The following is a 19,834-nucleotide window of genomic DNA, read 5'->3' on the forward strand; positions in this document are numbered from 1 at the left end:
TATGATAAGAGTGATTTAGGATTGTTAATACATAGCACTGGAGCTGACTTAGTTCCTATATTTTAAGATATTTAGCTTCCTAATATGTGAAAATGTAAAATGTGTACCTGGCACAATTTCCCAAGGGAAAAACTCACTGAAATGTGTTGATGTTCTTTTTTTCAGCACAAGAAATAGCTACCGTGTGCTCCTTTACCCTGTGTGTGAAACATCAGCCCCTCCCCTACGAGAATCTCTGAGGACATCAACTCCATCTATTGAACTAACTTCATTAACTGGATTGCTTGGTTTTTACTAAACAAGGAAACTATGAAAATAAGAACAGAAATAGAAAATTATTGTTAATTAGTTCACTCCAAAATTAATATTGAGACAGTCCTATTTGGCATATTTTGTCTTGTATTTCTAGTAAACTGAAGGCAATTTCTCAATAACCTGTAACTTTCATTTTTGGCTTCATAAGTAGATATTCAACTATTAAAAAGACTAATTACATGGGTATCCCTTCACTCCATGGGAGGAAAACATCTAGAAAACTAACTCTTTTAAAAAATAACTGATTTACCTTATAAATTTGAAAATGTTACCACTGGTCTCTCCATTTCTGTATGTCTTGTCCCTCTGACTGGAAGGTAAAGTGGTGTCACTTTAGTTGTAATGGTTGTAGTAACCAACCTTACTTACCATGTGTTAGGGACTATGCAAAGAACGGGGGTGTCCTTATCATTAGTCGTCATGGCAGCATCATGTAGCAGACATTATTATAATCCTCATTTTATAGGAAAAGTTGTAGAGGCTCAGGGAACTTTAAAAAATTGCCCAGTTCAGATAGCTATTAACTGGTAGAATAAATTTTAAAGCAAGTATGCTTGACTTAGAGGGCTGCTCTCATCCAGTACACAATGCATTTTTCTGCCTTTAGCCACTGTTAGAGACACCCCTGAAAGTTCATTTCCCCTCAGGTGACTCCTGCAATTATTCTGGGAATCTCTAAGATGTGTCCCATGAGCACTCCCATTAATAAAACTCTAAAGTTAACTCGGGAAATCTTCCATTTCCCCGCTCTTACTCAATCTTCTCTTGGTGATAGCTACACCGTTCCTGAGGTCTACACTGTCCTCAAAATCTTTTTTTTTTTTTATTCTTATGTTAATCCCCATACATTACATCATTATGTCCTCAAAATCTTCTGAATAGCCCTCTCCACTGCTTTTCCTTCTGGAGTCGGACCCAGGAACTTCACAGGGGCTGTCTCCCAGTGCTTCCAAAGGTACTGGGCTGTCTACCCTGCCTGATAGGGCTGCTCTTCCCACCTGGGGTAGTTGGGGTTCTGGGCTCCATCACCATTTATGGGCAAAGGGAATAGGCCCTGTCAAGGTAGGAGTGGGTGTCCTGGAGCAACAAGAGTCCCTCGAGTGCCAAGGTCTCCCAGTCCCTTCCTTTGCACCTCTATGCCTCCCAGCAAATATTTCAACAACACCTCATGTGCTCTTTTCTACTCAGAATGCCCTTCCTCCCTCCAATTTTCCTTTACCTGGCAAGATCTTCATTGTAGAAGAACCAGCTTAGGAGCCACCATGTCTCAGAATCCCTCCTTGACTGTTTGCCACAACTGATAGGTTGCCCTCTTCTGTGCTTCCATAATGCCCTTTACTTTTTTCCAATGCTGCCCTGATATGTTGTATTATGAATATTGCATATATATCTGTTTATCTCACTAGACAATTGAGTGCATTATGCAATTGATGATAGGGATTATTATTCATCTTTGTGCCCCAGCACAGTGCTTGGCATTTAGTACCGGGTCAATAAATGTTAAATAATAAATAGCTCCTATGAGTCTAGCTAGAATAACTGGGTGGATGGATGACTCAGTAAATCTTCCTTATTACATTTCCCCAGTTCATGTCTTTATCATCTCTTACCTGGACTCCTAAAACAGCTTCTCAAATCTTTTTTATTTTGGTAAAATATATATAATATTAAGTTTACCACTTCAATCATTTTTAAGTGTATAAACCCTTCAACTCTTAACCTGTGTCCCTGACTTCACCTAAGTCCCTACAGAATATAAAGTTAATACCTTAAAAATGTCCTATAAAACCCATGTTTGCAACTCCTTTGACCTAGACAAGTCTGTTATAGTAGGCTTTCAGTAGGTCTATGCAGGATTACCATGAATATTTTGTGGAGATGTCCAGTCACTACATCAAGGCCAGTTTGTCCCCAACAACCATGACATCTCTCAACAAATTGACTTCTCATCCTGACTTCTTCAGTTTTCTCTTTTCCTAGGTGAGAAACCTAAAAGTCATCTTTGCCTCTCCCATCCCATTATCTTATATCTTGACTTTTATCAAGCTGTGTTTCTTTTTCCCTTTGAAATATCTCATAGTTTACCTTTAATCTCTGTCACTCCCTAGCTCTGTGACCTTGGGTAAGTTACCCAATCTCTCTATATTTCAGCTTCCTTATGTGTGAAATGGGATAAAAATATGTGTTTTATATATATCATTTTTAATCCCCTAGGCTGTGGTTCTTGTGAGAATAAGTTAATATATTTGAAACACTTAAAACAGTGCCTGGCACTTCCAGTTATGGAATGAAAAAATCATGGGGATAAAAGGTACAGCATAGGGAATACAGTCAATGGTACTGTAATAGTGGTGTATGGTGACAGACGGTAGCTACACTTGTGGTGAGCATAGCATAATGTATAAACTTGTGGAATCACTATGTTGTACACTTTAAGCTAAGGTAACATTGTGTGTCAACTACACTTCAATTTAAAAAAAAAAACAAAAAAACTGAAAATAAAACAAAACAAAACAAAACAAACCCCCAAAATCATGGCCTGGCATATAGGGTTAAATAAATGTTAGATATAATTGTTACCATTACTATTTCCAATATCATTACATCACTATAGAATTATTATGATACTCTCTCCTAGGTGGTTTCCTTACCCATATTCTAGCCTTCTTGAATAAACCTTCCCAATCATCCTTGTAAAACCACTTGAATCATATTTTTATGCTGAAAAGCATATAAGGCCTTCACACTACTTATTTAATCCAGCCTAAATTTTTTGCCTCATTTCTTCCTACAACATGGCCTTGCATTACTTACCATTCATCATTCATTCATTCATTCATTCAAGCCTGCATGCAACAAACATGTGCCAGCCACTGTGCTAAGCATTAGGGATAGGATGATGGATAAGGATAAGACATAGTTTCTCCCTGAAGGAAATCACAGTCCTGCACTAATTAACTATATTTCATCTCCAGTGGAGGCACATAGACCTCCCCCCATTGGAGGTTACCATAGAACACATAGCCCAACCTGAATTGAGTCTCAAGACAAAAAAGGAATTATCAAAACAAAGATAAGAGGTAGAGGGGGTGGCGGATAGGGGTATTAGGGAGTGGCTCAGAGAAGGGCACACCAGGTAGAGGGAGCAGCTTTGGGTCCAAAGGCATTGGGTTATGTGGGAAAATATGGTGTGCTCAGGGAATAGCAAGCATATGGACTGAATATTTGTGTCCCTTCCCTAATTCTTATATGGAAACCCTAACCTCCAATATGGTGGTATCTGGAGATAGGGCCTTTGGGAGGTAATTAGGGATAGATTAAGTCATAAGGGTGGGGCCCAGATTCAATAGGATTACTGTCCTATAAGAAGAGACATCAGAAAGCTCACTCATCTCTTTCTTTCTCTCTATGTATAAGTGCCAAGGAAAGGCCATGTGAAGACATAGTGAGAAGGCCACCATATACAACCCTAGGAGAGCTCTCACCAGACACTGATCCTGCTAGCACCTTCATCTTGGATATCCAGTTCCTGGAACTGTAAGAAAAAAATTTCTGTTGTTTCAGCCACCCAGCTTATGTTATTTTGTTATGGCAACCTGACCCAACTAAGACAAGGAATTTAATAGCTGAGGAGGAGGATGGAAGGTGGGAAAAGGCAAGAGATAAGGCTGAAGAGTAAGAGACAACTATACTATAAAAGGTCTTGTATCCCATGGCTGAGCTTCTTCCTGGAGGTAGCAGGTGAGTCACTGAATGATTTTAAGCAGAGGAGTTAGTATCTGGTCAATTTGATATGGGAGGGTCATTCTGTGGAGGATGGATTCAAGGCAGGCAATAGTGGAGTCTGGGAGAGCCATTTGCTGACTGTAGCAGGAACAGGGGTGAGCCCTGATGATGTGCTGAGTTAAGGTGAATGTGGGTTGGGGATGCAGAGAAGTGGGTGGATTTGAAGTTTGGCCTGATGAGAGCTACAGCTCTGAGCACATTCACAGGGATGTAGGAAGACTCTTGAAGACATCAGGAGCAGCAATCAGCCAGTCTCACTTTGGAGAAAGCCTCCTCTCTCTGATATGCTTGTCTCTATGACCTTCACCTGTCAAAACCTCCTCACCACTGAAGTGTCCCCACTTCTACAAAATATCCCAAGACTGATATGAAGTCATTCCTCTCTGCATCCTGCTCTCTCCCAGTTCCATTGGCCAAACCCCATAATTTAGCTCTTAATTATATGTTATCTATATGGTTATCTGATAGATCCTGCTAGTTATAAGCTCCTTAAGGCCAGGAGCCATGTCTTAACTTTCTTGTAATTATCAAGGTCAACACATCATTGCATGTACCAGGGCAGCTGTTCTCAACCCCTCTTTCTCCCTGTGAAATGTGATGTTTGCATATCCCTTGTGTAAAATCTGGGTGTCATTGTAACTCTACCCATTTCCACCTCACTCAAGAAAGCAAATCAGAATGATCCACATACAAATATAGGGATGACTTTAAATGTGACCTAATTTATAAAGAAGAAAGGGAATTATCCACTATCTTCAGTAGGTCAGTAATGGTACCATTGATGGTAACAAGTTACTTCATAACTGTAGTGTGGTGATGCCAGTATTGAAAACTGCAAGGACTGTGTTTCACTCATCCTCATATGGCCAGTGCTAACCTCTCACACACCTGCTGCAGAGGTAAACGCTGTGGAACTGGAGGATAGGAGTCCAGTGAGAACAACTATGGTGGAAATGCTGATGTGGGAACAGGTGTTTCTGCTTCATGGCATAAAAGCTCCTCTGGTGTACTCTAAGTTTCAGGACAAGAACATTTTCTGACTTTTTTTTTTTAAGATTTTTTTTTTTTTTAAGATTTTTTCTTTATTTATTTGAGAGACAGAGAATGAGAGAGAGAGAGAGCTTGAGAGGGGTAGGGTCAGAGGGAGAAGCAGACTCCCCTCAGAGCAGGGAGCCCGATGCGGGACTCGATCCTGGGACTCCAGGATCATGACCTGAGCCGAAGGCAGTCGCTTAACCAACTGAGCCACCCAGGCGCCCCATTTTCTGACTTTTTAACAACATTTCTAGAAAATGTGTAGTTTCTGGGAGTCTGATGGAGCTAACAGAATTTATTTCCTGTGAATTAATGTCAAATAGGAGAGAATTTTCCTCACTGTGAATAAGACAGTGGTGAGGACTGTAGAAAGGTTGTCATATGTCTATGAGGGCTAATAGTAGGTTTTCTCTTGTATTTCAGAGAAAGAAAAAGAAAAAAACAGTTTTTCTTGCACCCCCACTTCACCCCCCAAAAGAAGTCTGATATGGTGAGTGTGGGAAAAAGAACTGGAGGTCTTCTCTCATATTAGCAGTGTTTAGACTACAGTGACAAAGTTCTACATAGTTAGTGTGTGTTTGGCAGGTTTATAGGAAGAAGTCGTCCTGGGTCATTGTGCCTATCCTTTTACATGTGAGTGTAGCTTGTAATCCATCCATGACCTGGAGGTGAAGTAGGGAAGCAATTTGAAAGGATGACTAGGAAGGAAAATCCTGTAGAGCAAGTGCAGATAAACTGTTCCAGAAGTTCTGATAAGGAAATCTGTAAAACAAAAACAGTACAGGTTGTTGGCTTCCTGGAACGCAGGTCACAGAGACCAAACCCTCACAAGCAATGTTACAAACACATCAAACTCCTGCTTGAATAGCTCTAAGGATGGGGAGCTCAGTTTCTGAGACATCAATAACATGTAGTTACAATCCTGGAGCTTAACCACCCACAATTGTTTTTTGGGCTAAAATATCCTAGGAAAACCAAAGATATTTTAAGATGTTATAACTTTTTAAAAGATATTTATTTATCTAGAGGGCATGCACAAGTGGGGAAGGGCAGAGGGAGAGAAAGAGAATCTCAAGCAAACTCCCTGCTGAGTGCAGAGCCTGACGTGGGTTTGATCCCATGACCATGAGATCATGACCTAAGCCAAAACCAAGAGTTGGACGCTCAACTGACTGAGTCACCCAGGCGCCTCTTAAGATGCTGTTATTTTAAGAATGAATTATATTTTAGTAATTATAAATAGAAAGAATTGTAGGATACACTGAGAGTGGACAAGATTCTGAAGAAAGTTGGGAAGAGGATGGGGTCCACTCAACAGTAATTAACAAGAGCTGAATGTAGGTGTGATGAAGGCTCTACAAATTACCTAGGTGTTTGTACTTTCAATGCCCAGTCTGCTAAAACACAGCACTTTCACAACCTTTCTTTTATTTATTTCATTCACAACAATCTCCAGAGCTATCGCTGTTATTTACAGTGATAAATTGAAGCCCAGAGGGTTAGGTGATTTTCCCAGAGTTGCTTGGGAGATGAGATTGAATTACAAAACAACTTTTCTGACTCCAGACATACAGGAGAGCAGGGAGTGGATCTCTGCATAGAATTTGATACATAGTAGGTGCTTAGTATATATCAGGCAAGCTATAATTAGGGGGTTCCATCTCTAGGCTGTCTCACTATACTGCATTGCTTCTTACTAGTTCTCTAGCTTGTGTTATTACTCAGGAGGATAGTGAGGCTTCCTCATGACCACTCCAAATCTCAAGGACTTGGAGATGGAAGAAATGATGGATTTTGTCAGCCATGTGGTGAGCCCTGTGTTGACATGACCAGGAAATGGTTTGTGATTGCGCCACAGCAGAACAAAAGAGTTGGAAATTTGCCAAACTCTAACTAAGGCAATCTAAACAATAATAAAGAGGCCAGGCAGAAATATGAATTTACTTTAGCAAGGGGAAAGCCAGTCAAATTTATTATACTGGATTTGGAGAAAGACTGTATGAATTGGTCAGGTTGGAGGGGGATCTTAACCTGAGTGGATTGAACTATGTTTCATTATAATGGTTTCATTTATAATCCTATGTGTTATTTTAGGCATTTAAAATTACTATTCTGAGAAGGGATTCATGGGCTTTGTCAGACTGCCAAAGGAGTCGGTGGCCAACAAGGTTAATAATTCCAGACCTGTAACATTAAAAAGGGACACAGAAGGCCAGAACTAGGTGACGGTGCTCATCTAAACCCTGTTTAGAAGAAAAGGTGACCTGTCAGGCCAGTGAGAGGGACCATATGCCAGGGAGAAACCTGCCCATGCTAGAGATGGATGCCGCAAGATAACAGAGCCTGATGCCACAAAACATAAAAGTGGACACTTTACTCCTCTTCCTTTGATCTGTTCAAACTAAGAACCCCTTGGAATACGGCCTTTCACGTGCCCTCCCTCTTGGGAGACCTTACTCAAGCAGATGTGAATTGCCTGCCACCTGGTGGTGACATTGTTAATGTAAATTATTGAGCTGTCTTTCTACTCTAGCCATTCATCGCTGTCAGTCTGCAAAACTGAATCCTAACCTTGCGCTGTTGGGGAATTCACTACTTGCTGCCATTTTGTGAGTGACTGGTCAACTACCCAGCCTTCCCCTGTGAAGTGAGAATTATTTCCATTGCAAACTACAGGGTTTTTCTACCCAGAAATTGGTGGATGTTATCTTTTGCTTGCTTTTCATAATGAGGTGTATGTTAACAATTATAATCAAAAGAGATTACTTTTTGTTAGTTCACTGATTTACAGGTGGGGAAATCACGCAACCATAAATCTAAGACAATGCTGTTCCAGGGGTGCATCTACCTAAAGGCCAGGCCAGGCACCTTGACAACCTAGACCAAATAAGTGGTGACCAGCATCAGAGACTAAGAAGCCTGTAAGGTCCTATATGAGTATAAAGAGCACTAATGCATTTCAGGTGCTCAAGGTTGTATTGGTGCAAATATCATAGTGCTATGCTCAGCAGGAATTAAAATCTGTAAGCATTCCTGTTTCTTACAAGTTATTTGCAATGATTTTCCCAAATTGTGACCAATTTTGTCCTAACACAGTTTCTGACACATGGTCTGTATTCAGTTGGTTTGGCAGAGCCAAAATGGAATGCTGCTTTGGTGTTAGAGCTTAATTTTCTCCAACCCCTATATTCCTCTGTCATTATTCTATATGTGCAAAAAGAACATCCCTGATGGGGATGACCTTCCTTTGTACAAATGTGGTATCAACACAAAATCTGTGTTTTGTTTTGTTTTGTTTTCAAGTTGCAAGGCACAGAGACATTCAGCACCTGTTCAGTGATCTCGCAGAGGCATCCTCAGTGATAGGAATTTTTGTAAGGATACATAGGGAAATGATACCTGCAATTTCACAGCCAGGTATCTAAGGAAGTGAAGGGTCACTCCTGGCTGTTGAGGCTGCTGCAGAAGCTGTACCAGCATCAGGATTCCATCCCTCCCTGCTCTCTATTTTAATTACACCACTATTCTGGACCCTCAGTTTCTATTGCTGTGCTTTATGCCAAGCTACAGCTTCTCTGTCACCTCCTACTGCCTTCTTCACTGTTCTCTTGCATTCATATCACAGTTTGTGTCTGCTCCAGGATGCTTCTGCTGCCTGGCTTCTGCTTCCATTGAGACTTCTAGAGAGAATATGTTATTGCCCTGCATTGACACTTTTTAGTGCAGAGTGCCTCTCAGGCTAAACTATATCAGAGGCTGCTGATCATAGATGTTGGCTCAGACCCCAGGCCCTGATCCCATTTGCTTGTGGCCAAGTTGATGGGTCACATATTATAACATATGAAACATGTGGGTGAGAAAGTACTGCTGGCTACTTGGAGGCTGGTGGGGGTCGGTGACGAAGGCATTTATAATTCAGGGGCTGTTCATTACACTCCCCAAAGCATCAGTGTTTCCTCAGACCAAAGCTTGACCATATCTGATTCCATTCCAGAAGGTAATGTGCAGCTGAGTACATGCACATTTAGGCACTATTATTGAGCACTGTGTCCTTAATTATAGACTGCATGCTGATAATTTACCGCACCATATGTTCCAAAGCCAGAACTAAAGCTGTCGGTTTCCACTTTGATTCACATGTGGCTCACACTGAATGTTTCCCATAGGACCTGCTGCCCAGTGCGTAGGTGGTGATGGCTCCCTCCAAACCTTTGGATTGTATGAAAGGTTTCATTTGCTTCTGTAATTACCTATTTTGGGACTGACGGAGGAACTAAAAAGCTGGAAAATACTGTTCAGCTGTAAAGTCCATATGTGATGATTTGTTTGTTCCAGTAAAAGTGATAATAATGACAATAAAAATAATATTCCAGTCTTGACATTTCTCATTTAGAAAGTATGGAATCCTTTAGCAAAAGTATTTCCTGTTCAAAGCTTTTATATCACCTTCCAGGAATATCTTTTTGGGGGTCAAGTCTACAGGAATTGCTTGCTGCCCTGAGAGATGAGCAGGTTCCTTCCAGCTTTTGCATTCAAGGCTCACCTTTAGCCACACTCAGTACTGAATCTCCCCACATTGGACTATGTAAATGAGAAAGAAATAAGGTACATTCTCTTCCTCTATTAGGCGAAGTTAAAACTGTGGCTTAGCGCCTGAGCGAGGCTCTGTATTTCGTACAAGGTTGATGGCAGGATGGAACAGTCCATGCTTCAGGTTACTCTAATCTTTTCCAGTCTGTTTCAAACCAATCAGAGCTCCGAGAAACAGAAAGCTGCTAAGAGGCACCTTAGTTTCTGTGTTTGGCTGAAATTGAGGGTACACACAATTTTTCAAAAGCGATCTCCAAAAAAGATTATCTTTGTTCTGGATTGTGGCCAACTCTTACACCTCAGGGCAAGATATTACATACCGTGACTGTTGGGAGAAAGGGTAGAGTTGCTTACATTTTAGTTCTTGAAGTTTCCCAGCCTTACCAAAGTATATGCTATTGGCTGGTGTGATGATTATTCTTTGTCTCCTAAGGCCTTGGCCATGTCTGGTTCTAGGAAAGCCTCCCTCCTCTTGTCCTTCAGGCCTGTGGGTGGTAATAGGTTTCAGCTGCTGCTAGTCCTTGAGCATGCTTCAACACCTCCTGTTGGTTCCCTTAACCCAGTCTACACCACTGCAAACAATTCCTCACCAAAAAGGCTTCCTCAAACATCCCAGCTGATGATGTTGTCTGTCCAATTTCAGGACCTTGATGGAAACATCTAGTATGCAAACATCTTCATAGTAATATCTTACTATGGGTTTCCAAAGTAGATAACTCCCATTTCCATTCTGGGGATTTATCAATATGGTAACATCGTATGCTTATCAGCTTAAAAAAATTTCTTTAAATTTTTAATCATGTATTTATAAAAAACCACTATTTTATTTCCAGTTTTGATTCTGGCCCAAATGAAATGAATGCCTTATGGAAGATCATTGTAATTCAATCCCCAAAGGCTTGATCCCTTTAGCAATATTTTTTCACTAAAAAACATTTCCTTAATACAAATTAATTGCCTATTTGATTATTAGACATTGTGTACTTATTTTATGTTGCATAGAGCAATAGAAAAAGAAGATAAAAAATCCAAATTTTGCAAAAAATTATAATAAAGGAAATACAGCAAAAGATGAGCCAATAATGTTGTAAAATTTCAAGAACTAGTTATTTTACATTCAGAATTTCTGATCATCATGACAGGGGCTGAACTAACCTCTTCTTTGTAAATCCATTCTTCATGGCATCCAAGTTTTCAGGACCTCCTTCAGCCTCCATGTACCTCAGCTGCAACTAGGGGCTCTGCACTTTGTCCTTATAACTGATTCATGACCTAGTACTAGCCCTTCCTCACCGATTTTTCCCCTCAAACTCCATGTCTTCAGCCAGCTTGGTCCTAAGTGATGGCAGTGTCTCTACTCCAGTATACCTGTATACTGGTCTCATCTACCATTCCATGAATACATGTTTTGTAAGTAAATCACCCACTTCACCCACTTGAACTGCAGTGGGCATCTCACTAATCTTTTGGTCAAATGGTGTCTTAGTGTTTTCTTCCTTCCTTCCTTCCTTCCTTCCTTCCTTCCTTCCTTCCTTCCTTCCTTCCTTCCTTCCAACACCACAGGGGTGGATAGAGGGATTGGCATATTCCCCATATCCCACTGCCAATTCCAGACCACTCTTCCAATTGAATAATATTTTTGTCACCACTCATTCACTCAAAGACGAGGATGAAAAGCAGGCCAAAGAATTTGGAATTGTTTTTCTAAATGATGTCGTTCTAGGCTGGATAATGGCCTCCAAAGATATCCAAGTCTTAATTTCTAGAACCTGTGAGTATTACCTCTTATGGCAAAAAAGGATATCACAGATGTGATTAAATTAAGGATTTTAGGAGAAGATGATCCTGGATTATCCAGGTGGCCCCTAAATGCAATCACAAGTATTCTTACAAGAAGGAGGCATAACATCTAGGGAGATTTAAGACCCAGAAGGAGGGCAATGACCACTGAAGCAAGATGCTACACTACTGGCTTTGAAGATGGAAGTGGCCACAAGTCAAAAGTGTGAGAAATGCAGCACTAGAAACTGGAAAAAGCAAGGAAACAGATTCTCTCCTAGGGTTTCTAGAGGGAGCATGGCCCTGCTAACACTTTGATTTCAGCCCAGTGAAACCCATTTTGGATTTCTAACCTCCAGAACTATAAAAGAATAGATGTATGTTGTTTTAAACCACCAAGTTTGGTACTTTGTTATCACAGCCATGGGAGACTACTACAAATTCTTGAATAGCTTCTAAGACAATTTGGGGAGGTACATGAGATTAAAGAGAGATGATATTTTAGCTCTCCCTAAACACTGCTACTGAATTAATTAATCCCTCTAAAAATATAATACCAATCATATTCTTAACCTTTTTCAAAATCATCTGTAGATTTTTATTTTATTTTTTGTGGAGGGATGACTTTTTTTTTTAAAGATTTTATTTGTTTGTCAGAGAGAGCACAAGCAGGGAGAATGGCAGGTAGAGCAGGCAGAGGGAGAAACAGGCTCCCCATTGATCAAGGAGCCTGATGTGGGACTCGATCCCAGGACCCCGGGATCATGACCTGAGCCGAAGGCAGACGCTTAACCGACTGAGTGACCCAGGTGTCCCTGGAGGGATGACTTTTAAAAAAGCCTAATTAGCTTCCTCCACATTCTGGCCACACTTCCTTTTTAGCCCTACTGCTCCTCTTTGTCTTTTTACAGCAAACCAGACACACCTCTGTACTGTGCACATGCACATGCAACCCATCTCCAACTCTGGACCTTTGATCATCTACCTCCCTCAGCTTAGTTGCCCTTGCTGTCTTCACACCATGCCGCATGTGTGCATTAGGCTTGCCCAAATGCCCACATCCTCATAGACTCCTTCCTTGTTCCCCCAAGCAGAAGTTACTCTCTTTTCTCTGAACCCCTGAAGTGCTTCCTGTTTCCTCTCTTCCTGACTCCTATTTTGTTCAACCTTTCCTTATAGTTGCAGTTCATAATAGTTAAATGCACACACTCTGGAGCTGTATCTCCCAGAGTTGAATTTTTATGTGAATATTTACTAAGTGAATGACCTTGGACAAGTTACATAATTTTTCTGTGCTTCAGTTTCTTCATCTGAAAACAAACAAACAAGGATCATAATCATGACTCATTAAGATTAAAGAGTTTATGAAATTAGTGCCTGACACATTGAAAATGTTCAATAAAGACCAACTATTGCTTTTATTATGGATTATTTTACCTTTTAATTCTAAGTTCCTTAAGGGAAACCCTACATCTTCATGTATCTTTGTCTTCTTCGTAGTTCCCTTTACTACTGTATTGCATTAAGTAGGTGATCAGTAAACTTTAGTTTTAATGTAACACGCAAGATACCATTTCCTGGTAAGACAATGAATAGATGTCAGAGCTAAAATATGATCAATATTAAGGAAGAAACAGCACTCTCTTTATTTTATCATGTGCTATATACTCCTCATTTCTCTGTAACTTGCTTCAACTTTGCCTGTGCTACGGGGAGTGCCATCACCAATGGCTTCTTTAATGCTGGATTCTAGGACATGTTGTAGGTCTTACTGCTAGCCATTTCCTTTTTCTGGAATCTCTCTTCTCTTTTTACTTCAGTTACACCACACTCCACCCCCAACTTTTCCTTTTCTGGTCCCTTTGTGGGTTCTTTTTTCTCTCCATGTCTCTAATATTGTGTGCTCAAAGGTTTAACTTGAGATTCTTATTTCTTTTCATTCTACATAATCTTTCTGGGAATCATTGCCATTCATGATTTTCACAACTCCCTAGCTGCCATATATTGATAACTTACATAGTCATACTTTTAAAAGACATCTCCTCTGAATCTCAAACTCAAAAGTCCAGCTGAGTGCTAGATAGCTCATCCCTGAAATACCATAGACAACTCAAATTCCATAGCATTTGCCAAAAATAACACATTTCCTTTTTTCTCACTAAATACCTCTTCCTTTTGTATATTTTCATATCTGTTGGAGATACTACTATTTACTCAGACTCTAGGAGTTAGGCATGGCCCTACCTCTCACTCAAAGCCTGTATCTAATCAGTCACTAAGTTCTGTTGATTTCATGAGCTAAATACCTATTGGATTTATTCTTAAACAGCTGTCCTTCCTACGAATGTCTTATGTCAGGATTGTTTCTTACCTGGGCTTTTGCATGAATATTCTAATATTTCATTTCCCCGTGCATCTTTTTTCCTGACAGCTACAAGAATAGTCCCCAATGAAGCACAACCTTAAACTTTGTTTAAAAGTCTGCCTAACAGTTTATGAATGGCTCCCCATTGTCCACAGGTTCAGATGGTATTTAACATGGTATTTATTTTCCTGGTTTAGCTTTCAGCCTCATTCTCTATGCGCCTTATCTTACTTTATGCTTCAAAACACAGGGCAGCTTTCACTTCCTTCCCACATGGCATAGGCATACAATTCCTGTCACTGTCCCTTCTGCCTGGAACAACTCCTTTTTTCTTTCAACTAACTCCTCCTGTAAGACTCAGGCACCCTCTCCTACAGAAAGGCTTAGCCAAGTTGTGGGTTAGCTGAAAAACTTGGGGTATGTTCCAGAATCTGGGAGCACCATGCAAAACTAAGGAAGGCACCGGATGGGACCTGGAAGGGGCAACTCTCCCATCCCATCAGTGGTGGCCTGATGTATCAGGGCTGCCCTAACAAAATTCCCACAAATGTAGCAGCTAAATGACACAAATGACTTACCTTACAGTTCTGTAGATCAGAATCCCAACACAGGTTTCACTGGGCTAAAATAAAGGTTTCTGCAGGCTGTGTGTCCCTTTCTGAAGGCTCTAAGGGAGAATCCATTTGCCTTGCTCATTTCAGGTTGTTGGCAGAATTCTGTTCCATGGTCCTTATTTTTTTATAGCCCTCAGCTGAGGACCACTCACAGGTTCTGCTGGCTTGTGGTCCTGCGTCTTCTACAAAGCCAGCAATGGTCAGTCCCCTTTCACCCTTCTGTTCTGATCTCCCCTCTGCCTTCCATCTCCTGCTCTGGCTGCCTTCCTTTTGCATCCCTCTTCTGAATTTGAGTTCTTGGGACTAGACTGGTCCACCTGGATAATCCAGAAAATCTTTCCATTTTAGGATCATTAACTTTAATCATCTCTGCAAGTCCCTTTGCCATGAAAGGTAACCTATTCACAGGTTCTGAGAGGCTATCATTCTACCTACCACACTAGGTTTGAGACAAATGATCAGTGAAAGCCTTAGATCACCTGATTTGAATTCTCTATGCAGAGAATTCACATTTGATCATTCTCCTTTGTATTGTTTTGCTGTTTGAATTTCTAACTTTAACTTTGTGTTTTGAATCCAAGGGTTATAGGAAGGGACTGAGCTCTGTCTGGTTTATTTAGTGGGTACTTCCAGAAATGTTAGGTGTACCTAGGGCATTTACCTAGAGGTCTCGTGCAAAGAGGCATTCACAGGTGTGCTACTTATGGAAGATACTTCTTGGAAATATCTTGGAAATAATGTACTTTAATTTCCTGCCCTCTAGTGACAAAAATAACGCACTCATGCCTTTACATTGAACAAACTTCATGCTTTAGTATCAGGAAATAAAATTATATTAGAGAATTTGGGGACAGAAAATATGAGAAATTCTGGCTGTCATTAATGTGTTAAACTTTAGTGTAAAAAATACCATTTTTGTTTGGCAAAAATCGTTATTCAGAGTCTGAAGCCTGACATTAAAATTGTTAAGTAAAAGTTAGTGTGCTGGCTGCCATGTGACCGTCCCTGTGTGAATAGCAGGGTTGAGTGGGATGGTATCCTATCTGAAGGCAATAGGATACGAGTTTGGGACCAGCACACTCCATGTTGAGCTCTCACTCACTGTAAATTACCTATGTGACAGACTCTGCTTCAGCATCTTTATTCCTTACAACAGCCTTGTCAGGTGGGTTTTATCCCTGCATGTGCAGAGGAGGTAACTGATGGAGAGAAAGACTACTTTTGGGGGTTACTTTTGGATCCCATGTCTGTCGAGCTTCTAAACCTGTCATGTTTCACTTAATACTGATTTTATTATTTCTTAAAAATAGAAAATAATAATTGCTTCATTTTAGGCCTTAGAGACAGAAATTGTCAATGGTATTATATGCAGTGCATAGAGGAAAACACAATACATGACTTAAGAAGAAAGACAAAGAAGAGAACTAACATTCTCTGATTAAAAAAAAAGAACTAGAAAAAAACCATCTGAAGCAATATTTATTATTTCCATTTAAGAAATAAAGGAACCGAGGCTCAGAATAATTTTTAAAAGGGGTGATAATAAAAAGTATGGGCCCAGAGTCACTTGCCAAGTGGCAAAACTAGGACCCAACATAGGTTTGGCTGGATCTACATCATTTCCACTATACCACATGTACTTTTATCTTAAATAGCAATGTAAGTGTAGCCTCCTAATTTCTAGGACATATGAAGAAATGGAATAATTTCTAGTATGATTTAAAGAAACTAAAAATTATGGTTTTTTGTTTTTTGTTTTTTTTTTAGAAAATTTGGACCTGACTATCCACTCTCTGAACAATTTCCATAACTGTATTTCTAGGACAGGGAAACATCTTAGTAGGACATGCCTTCTGGTTGGAAGACTTATAGAAGTAATTTTTCTGTTCACCTCTCCAGTTATTTGGCCACCAGGGCTTCCTCTAGAAGGTAGTCCTTGTTAGCCACTCCATCTTTTTACAGGGTAATGGGAAGAAGAGGATTTCTTCATAGGAAAAAATTGTTTTTGTTGGAAGGTCTTGATAAGTGCAGGGGACAGAGGATTTCCCAGTAATGGCAGGACCAATAGGATGTGGCTCTTCTGAGACTGGGCAGGAATTCTTCTGCATTGCTCTTAGAAGGGTTGAAGAGAGGGGAAGAATAAAAGTAAGGGTGTGGAGCTGTCAAGACATAGTCTAGGATGAGCAGAAGGGACAATGAAACTCCATAGTAGTGGATGGCCAACCAATATTTGAAGAGCAGTGAGACCTGGGGTGCCTGTTGACTCTGTTTATGACTCCCCTAGGAAAGCTGTGGTGTGCCCAGGTTGCTCCTGCATGCTTTGGGGTGTGGGGTTCTTTAGGCCTTTCAGCCCTGTTATGCTCACATTGGAGTCAAAGAGGGATAGAGCAGACACAGCTCAAGCATGTTGGTGCCCAGGCTGTAGACAGCACTATAAGAAAGTGACCACTTGGGTATTTGTATAAATCCAGGGGAATTTGTGCCAGTTGTACCTAAACATCTTAAAGAAAATAGACCTTGGCCAGCATTGCATTACTTTATATAACTTGTTTCTTGTTAGGTAACAAAATAGAGGAGAAACTACTTTATTTACTCATGTTTAGAAATTTTACTTTTGACCTTTAAAAAATTAGGAATTTTTGACTTAACAGATGATGTGTACATTTAATCTGAATGTGTAACCTCCCACCCCCATCAAAAAGCTATTTTATAAACTTGATGCCAGACATCTTACAATTAATGCCATGTTAGAATGAGGGATTATGTGGAAGAAAGACATATGATCTGCTCCAAGTAATCATTGCGGAGAAAAAAAAATACATTTGTTAAATTTTCAATAACAAAAATTTCAATAATTTAAGAGAAAATGACTAAAGAGGGCCAAGACCAATATTTCAGCTGATTAAAAGAATGGCAGTGTCAGTGAAGGGGATAAGAATTAACATTTTGGAATTTTTGTATCTTTACAAATGTTAACTTTATCACAAGGATTCTTTGATGTAGATTTTATCTCAACTTTTCAAAAGAAGAAACTAAAAGTAAATTGCCCAATGCCACACGGCTAGCAAATGGAAAAACCGGATATGAATCCAAATCAGCCTGACTCCACACTGCCAGGGATTGGGAGTGTAAGTGTGTGGGTTCCCTCACTGTCCTCGGGCCAATACTTGTGCCAGAGTCAACAATCAACCGTGAACCTCTTGCTCTGGAGCTGGGACCTCCCTGGAATCCTTCTCTTTCTGCCAGCCCCCATTTGCCACTTTCCAGGCAGCCCTCATTGCTCGTTAGAGTTTGCATTGAGCCAAACCCTCCCTGCCATGCCTTTCCTCACCTGCTGCCTCTTGATCCAAGTTCACACTGGATGCAAAGACATATGGTCTTGAGTAATGGAACTCATGACCAGAATAGGACAGTGGCAAATGCGCCTGCTCGAAAAGACACAGATCTCCCTTAAAGGGAGCACTAAACGTTTAGAGAAACTGCTGAAAAAGATTCAAGGAAAGAGAAAAGGAGAGACATAAGCCATAGACAGCTTTTCTTAAATCTATTCAAAACTGACACAGGAGCAGGAAATGATGGCAGCAGGGACTTCTGCTATCTGGACATTTGCCAACGCTCTTTTCCTGCCAAGAATAGAACAGCTGAAAAGTTATTGATTTTTTTTTTCTTAATGACAATTTGAGCTCCCAAAAGCCAGAACAAGCAATTAGAGGAACTGCTGCTACTAATCCAATTCTGACCAATGAGAAGGCTAATAAGTGGCAGATCTCACTAGTGGCAAATGTGCCTTTCTATCGCTGCCTCCCATTCTGCTGAACTCTTGACATGAAGACCATGGGGTAGGGTCAGGGCAGAGGTAGGGAAGGTACTTTTGGAGCTTGGAGCACTTCATTAGCAGGAATAGGAGGGTTGGAGAGGTATTAAATGGGAGGAGAGAGAATGGCCAAGACACTTTTAACCTATTTAATGTATAATAAGAGTAATCCTAAACAAAAGAGGGGCAAACCTCATTATATTGCCTTTCCTCCTACTCTCCCCAAAAGATCCTGTTGTCTGGACCCAGAATTTAAGCTATGCTATTGGAAATGTTGGCTTAGGTATCTCATGGCCTGGCTTAACTGGTAGGGTCAGTCCAGGAAATTATCTGCCATTTATTTCCACAAGAAGATACATTCCAATTAGTCAAACTTTCCAATACATTTTTGGACTGCAATCAAGTTTTAAATTGGGGACTGCCTGTAGCTCCTCATTAGCATTCCTCTGTGCCAATGCATATAATCCTATTTAGAATGCAGTTTAAGAAATCATTCAGCAAAAATTTGAAATTCATGTATACTAAAGAAAGTAATGATTTTTATCAAATTTTAGGGTTACAGGGAGATGCATTGGTTGGGGCTGCTATTTCTGGATTAATAGAGGAGACTAACTCCATACAAAATAATGCTAGGAGGTCAATTATAATTTCAGAATACTGAATAGCATGTCTATTTCAGTTAAGAGTTTCTTTATGTCGCTATGGGACTGACTTTAGTTCTGCACTTTTGGAAAATCCTCAATTTTTTTCTTCGTAAGCTTACCATACATCAATCTCCCGCTCCCTCCTTTCACTCACTGGCTCCAATTCCTGTGTTTTTTGGCTTAGACTTTCCCATAGTACATAGTTGTGGTTGTCAAAATTATGTGTAGTGGTTTTAAAAATTCACAAGGAGATGGATAATGTTAAATGTTATGTTTTGTCACATTTACATGCTGGTTTTCCAAGCATTATCTTAAAGAAACAAAAGACTCATTGCTAATTTCTAAACCATAGTTTTTATCATATATCTTTTATTCCATGCACTTTTATTCTTTTTCATCTGACTTCTGCTGATAATTTGTTGTCAATTAAATTTGAATTATATACTTTTTTTTAGTGTTGTCTTTTGATGGATTTTGCTGTTTCCAAACAAGTAAGAATGTTGTTCTCCCAAACCTTTTCATTTAGATAACATTATACTTCATTCTGTTGGAAGTATAAATGTCTTTTTTGTCAAAATCTTCTGACAAGATAGGGTTATATAGACTGGAAGATGTTTTAAAATGGTATCTTAAAAACTACTTCCCAAACACAGTGTCAGGACAGTGAAGGGTCAAGGCTATGCTTGGCAGTGGTAACTCTGAAAAACCTGCAGGACCTAAAGCATACTGTCCATGGGGGCATACCTGAAGCCTTCCATTTACAGTTGCTTCACTGGGTCAAGTTATATTCAGAAAGTAATTGTTTAAATTTTCCCTTACAGTTAGAAAGAAAGCCCTAACTTATTAGGACAACACACAATTTTTCATAACTGGCCTTTAGCCATTATTTTTA

The 19,834-nt window shown here is 40.1% G+C and overlaps 1 long non-coding RNA gene across 3 annotated transcripts in view; it reads right to left on the reverse strand.

Annotated features, from left to right (window-relative positions):
* LOC118014900 overlaps positions 1-19,834 on the reverse strand; it is a 160,271-nt gene that overhangs the window by 13,130 nt on the left and 127,307 nt on the right. For 2 of the 3 annotated variants that reach the window (XR_004680416.1, XR_004680414.1), the window contains one exon: positions 5,327-5,898. The exons of the other annotated variant lie outside the window; for it this stretch is intronic. This is a non-coding gene — a long non-coding RNA (uncharacterized LOC118014900). Of the gene's footprint in view, positions 1-5,326; positions 5,899-19,834 lie in introns of those variants that run through there. 3 annotated transcript variants of the gene reach the window in all.

This window comes from Mirounga leonina, unplaced genomic scaffold (genome assembly GCF_011800145.1).
Source record: "Mirounga leonina isolate KUSES-001 unplaced genomic scaffold, KU_Mleo_1.0 Mir_165, whole genome shotgun sequence".
In the NCBI taxonomy this organism is placed as follows: domain Eukaryota; kingdom Metazoa; phylum Chordata; class Mammalia; order Carnivora; family Phocidae; genus Mirounga; species Mirounga leonina.